We start from the raw sequence: 6,127 nt of genomic DNA on the forward strand, positions 1-6,127 counted from the left end.
AATTGAGTTCCATTTGTCATGCAGGGTTTGACCCTTGGTCCCTAGGTAATTACTTGGGTCTCTGGATTAATAGTCCAGTGATAACATCACTAGGACATCACCTCCCTGCTTGTATTAGCAAGCCAGAGTACAGTTCAAATAAAAGCTGATTAAGACATTTTAATAAATAAAACTTTTCTTTTCCAATTCAAATGCAATGGCTGAAAAAGAGAAATAACCAATATTCAAATAATTTCTCAGTTTACATGGAATCTTCAATATCCACAAATATTTAATCTCTTGAAGCTTTCTTTTATAGACAATTCAATGGAGAACCTTTGGTCCCTCAATAGTACCAGTTGTTTTATTTTATAATACAGTGCTTTATATTATATTATTTGGACCTTTGATCACCACTTCTTAAGTCTCATTAATAGATCTTTTGATTATGTTAACTGTTTTTTAGCAAGCATTAATTTAATGAGTATACTCAATGTCAAAAACAGTATAATGCAAGTTACAGTTTGTGTGAAAATGAGAAGAATTGTAATTACAAAGAATGATCCTTTATATTTTCTGTGCCTGGTTATAATCACCATTTTAAATAAGATTTCTAGAAGTTTGTCATGTGGTATAGTATGATGGCGCACTGACAAGCTGTACCATGCAATAGTAGGGTATAGATTTCATACACTGAATACTTACATGACAAGTTCTCAAGTTTATTCTGAGGAAGCACTTTAAAGTGAATAAGGGAATATTTTCTTTTATCAGAATTTGGGAATATTGAATTGCCTGAATATAGGAAATGAAGGAAAATTTCCTTTCCAGGTATCTGGGTATATTGAATTGCTGGAATAATGCAAATGTAGGAAATTTTGTTGTGGAGGATCCTTACCCCAACCTTCCGGCTATTCGTTGAAAAGGAAGAAAAACCAAAAGACCTTCTTCAGGATGTGCAATTCTCTCTGAGAATGAGTGATCCTTAAGGCCAGTTTTCCTGTGGACAGTATCTATTTGTGCGCAAGTGGCAATGGGAGTGAAGTCAACATCAATTCCTGTTGTGTTATAGGCCTCTAACAGAAACTTACCAAATGCACCTTTACATCTGGTAGCAAATGTTTGGGCTCTTTACTGCTGAACAACAAACTATTGATATGAGGAGGTTATACAAAAGCTCTACATACATGTGCTATCAGAGCATCAACACTGCTCCACTGGTGTACCGCATGTTCCTTGGTATTGCTTCCTGTCATGATGATTTTTAAATAAATAAATATTCAGTGACACACTAATCCGAGCATTCCACAACATAGGTTAAAGTAATAAGACAATGCTTATAATTTAATCATTGGCAAATAGATGATAATATTGGATCCAACCTTCTAGTAGGTGCTATATCCTGTTGCAGAACTTAATGAATATTGATCAGTGAAGGCAATGATACCTCCCATTTGCATCTAAAAACATTCAATGGTATAAAATTAGAGTAAGCTTCACATCCACCTAAAAGTGTCCCAGGCTGGTCAGGTAATAGGGGCGAAGGCAATTAAAAGATAGCATCCCTTTTGAGCCACATTCTTCTTACATCTTGTGCAAAGATAGAGCAGCAGTGCACTAAAACTGAATCCCAACAGTCTAGTCCCTATATTCCTTGAAACCCCGAGATCATGGTCACCTGCTGTTTTGCTCTATCTTCCTCCCTCTTCCAAAATAAAAATCATCGACAGAGTTTTTTCAAAAAATAAACTTATTTTGTATATACCTCTTGCTTTAATGCCAGCTTTAAATGGAACAAATTAATACAACGTGGAAATGAAGTAAACCTTGAGTTATTTTCCACATTCCAATGCCTAATAAGCAGTTAATAAAAAAGTATTAACATCACTTTATGCATTAACATGTGTTGGAAATATTTATTTCTAGAGGCAAGCAAAATGCATTCATGTTCTATTAATACCACTGAGCAAACAGCTAAAATGCACTATTATCGCATTAATAAGGAGAATTATGAATTCTCAGTGTCGTTTTGAAAAGTCAAGTATTGTTTCAATTATTATAGTTTTAATGACTAGCTTAAAATAAGGAATGATATTTTTAATTTAACACTAAAATTTGGGACAAAGTTAAAATGTTGGAATGCGTGGCCCTGGCATGGAGCCATACCCACAGGGAGTGCACATTGAAAACTCTTGGAAGCATGTTCGGGATTTCCTGATTTGCACTCCCAATGGGCATAGCTTTGTGCCAGCAATGCACATTTTTAAAATTTATTTTCAAACTATAATCAAAATTACTACTAACACTAAAATAATAAAACTTTTGGAATCGATATTAGAAATTAAATTGACAATTGAAATTTTAGTATGCATTTGCTTCCTGATTAACAATCTGCGGAGAGCTGAGTTTACCTAAATGGTCACCTCTACTTGCAGTCAAATTTTAAGAGAATTGCTGGTTTAATAGCTCATTTTTTGACAAGATCAACAAATTGTATCTATATAGCACCTTTAACATAATAATACATCCTGAGACCCTTCGCAAGAGTATTATATAACAGAATTTAACATTTTTAAATTTGCTGCTGGGACTTGGGTGTGGTTGGTTGGCCAGCGTTTATTGCCCATCCCTAGTTGCCCTTTAGAAGGTGGTCGTGAGTTGCCTTCTGGAACTGCTACAGTCCATATGTTATAAGTAGACCCATAATTCCCTTAGAGAGAAAATTCCATAATCTTGATCTAGCGACAATAAAGGAATGGTGATATATTTCTAAGTCAGGATGGTGAGTGGCCTGGAGGGGAACTTGGTGGTGTTTCCATGTTTCTGCTGCCCTTGACTATTTAGATGGAAGTGGCCATGGGTTATGCAATGCATCGAGTAAATAGTACACACAGCTGCTCCTAAATGTTGATAGTAGAGTGATTGGATGTTTGTGGATGCGGTACCAATCAATGGGTTGCTTTTTCAAAGCATCTTGAGTGTTGTTAGAGTTGCATTCATCCAGGCAAGTGGATTACACTTCCATGATATATCTGACTTGTGCCTTGGAGCTGCGTCCAAGCTTTGGGCAGTCAGGAGGTAAGTTACTCACCACAGCAGCTATTTAATTTTTAAGTTGAGTCCAGTCGGACTTCTGGTCAATAGTAACGCTCACCCCCATACCTTCCCCCACCCTCACCCCCAGGATAGAAAGTGACACCATACAATGTCAAGGGGCAGTGGTTAGATTGTTTCTTACTGGAGTCATAGAGTCATAATTCAAAGAGTCATACAGCACGGAAACAGACCCTTTGGTCTAACATCCCAATTTGACCTGGTCCCCATTTGCCAGCATTTGGCCCATATTCCTCTAAACTCTTCCTGTACATGTACCAATTCAGATGTCTTTTAAATGTTGTAATTGTAGCTACCTTCACCACTTCCTCTGGCAGCTCATCCCATACACACACATACACCATCCTCCATGTAAAAACATTACCCCTCATGTCCTTTTTAAATCTTTTCCCTCTTACCTTAAACCTATGCCCTCTAGTTTTGGACTCCATCGTCCTAGCAAACAAATCTTGGCCTTTCACCTTATCCATGCCCCCATGACTTTATAAACCTCTGTGCGATCACACCTCAGCCTCTGATACTCCAGGGAGAAACGTCCCAGCCTATTCAGCCACTAATTCTAACTCAAATCCTCCAGTCACAGGAGATGATCATTGTTTGGCAGTTATGTGGCACAAATGTTACTTGCCACTTGTCAGCTGGATATTGTCCAGATCTTGTTTCATTTGAACGTGGACTGCTTCATTGTCTGAGAAGTTGGGAATGGTGCTGAACATTGTGCAATCATCAGCAAAATCATCACTTCTGATCTTATGATGGAGTGAAGATCGTTGGTGAAGCAGCTGAAGATGTTTGGGACTAGGACATTACCCTGAAGAACTCCTGCAGAGATGACTTGACCTCCAACAGACACAACCATTTTCCTATGTTCCAAATAGGATTTTCAACCAGCGGGGAATTTCCCCCTGTTTCCCATTAATTCCAAGACTCGTTGATGACACACTCATTTGATGCTGCCTTGATGTCAGGGTACGGAAGGCTTTGCCTGCAACAGTAGTAGATTCGCCGACTTTAAGTGCATTTAAGTCATCATTGGACAAACATATGGATGTACATGGAATAGTGTAGGTTAGATGGGCTTCAGATTGGTATGACTGGTCGGCGCAACATCGAGGGCCGAAGGGCCTGTACTGCGCTGTAATGTTTTATGTTCTATGACTGTCACTCTCACCTCACCTCTGGAATTCAGCGCTTTTGTCCATGTTTGAACCAAGGCTGTAATGAGATTAGAAGCTGAGTGGAACTGATGGAATCGAAACTGTGCATCACTGAGCAGGTTATTGCTGAGAGATGTTGCTTGATAGCATTGCTGCTTGATAGCATTGCTGATGACACTTTCCATCACTTTACTGATGATTGAGAAGACACTGTATTGGCCAAATTGGATTTGTTCTGTTTTTTGTGTGCAGGACATTTGCAAAGTGCAATAAAGTAGAAAATATGCATTTGTACAATACTTCTTCAGCAGCACCTCTCAAACCTATCATCTTCACTTCCCTAGAAGTTTAAGAACAGAAACCTTTGGGAATACTGTTACTGCTAGGATTCGCTTGAAGTACCATATCATTTTGACTTGGCCAGTCTTATATGGTCACTGGATCAAAATCCTGGAATTCCCTACTGAACTGCATCACATGTACAACTGTGGTTTAGCAAGACATTTACCAGCAACTTTTCAAGACAGCTGTGGGTGCGCAAAAAGTGGCGGCCTTGTTGATCACATTCCTTTTCCCAGAATAAATTAGAAATAACACTGAGGAACACAGGAACAGGAGTAGGCCATTCAGCCTCTCAAGCCTGTTCCATGATGCACTGAGATCCTGGTTGATGTGTGGCCCTTCTGCATATGCCTGCCTTTGTTCCATATCCCTTAATACCTTTGCTTCACAAAAACAAATCCGGCATCCAGTGTCATTCGTGGAAGATAATTCCAAACATCTACCTTTGTCTGAAGGACTGCTTCCCAACATCTCTGCTGAATGGTCTGGCTCTAATTCCCAGACTTTGTCCCCTAGTTTAACATTTTGCCAGTGACATCCAATGAACAAATCTGCCCAGTCAGTGGAAAGAGTTCATCTATATCTATCCTGTCTTTTCTTGTAAATGTCTTGAAGATTGTGAATAGATCACCCCTTAACCAGCTAAATTCCAGAGAAAACACTTCTGATTTGTATTATTTCTCCCAATAGCTCATCCTCTGCAGTCCAGGTTATCAATACTGTACCAATATATCTTTGTAATGTGCGATGCCCAAATCTGCTGACAGTGCTCCAAGTGAGGTCTAGCCAAGGTTTTCTATAACTGCAGCATAATTTGTAGTCTAATCCTCTAGATATAAAGGCCAGCATTCCATTAGCTTTCTTGATTAATTTCTGCAACTGCATGTGACATTTGAAAGATCTGCACACCTGAAGTCTTTTGGATCACCCACTGTATTTAACATCATACCATCTAGACAGTACCCTGATCTATCCTTTCTTGGTCCAAAGTGGGTAACCTCATATTTGCTTACATTGAACTATATCTGCCACAATTTTGCCTATTCACTTAATATATCGATATCCCCTTGTAATTTTGTTCCAAAGTCCACACTGCCTACAATGCCACCTAACTTTGTGTTATCAGCAAATTTGGAAATATGACTTTCTATGCCATTATCCAAGTCGTTAATAAATAGGGTGTATAATTGAGGCCCTAACACAGATCTGTGTGCAAGACTTTGAGAGAAAAATCTAGCAGAATATCAGTGGCCTTACAGTTTGTGATGCACTATAATTTATGAAATGAAGAAAAACATTTTCAGTTGCATTAAAATTTCAAAGGGTGAGGTTAAAAAACTCCCAGATCAAAAAGATATATGGCTTTTTGAAAAAATATCTCTGGTGAAAAAAATGGTGAAAATTGTTCAGAACATTGAATTGGACATTACAATTGATGGTAATTGTAGTCAAAAGCTTAATTTGGTCTTTTGACATTTTTCTATTTGCTGTTTTAAGAGTCATTAACCCGATTGCTCTTATCACCAGCAATTATT

The sequence above is a fragment of the Chiloscyllium plagiosum genome, chromosome 12, assembly GCF_004010195.1.
Source record: "Chiloscyllium plagiosum isolate BGI_BamShark_2017 chromosome 12, ASM401019v2, whole genome shotgun sequence".
Classification (NCBI taxonomy): Eukaryota; Metazoa; Chordata; class Chondrichthyes; order Orectolobiformes; family Hemiscylliidae; genus Chiloscyllium; species Chiloscyllium plagiosum.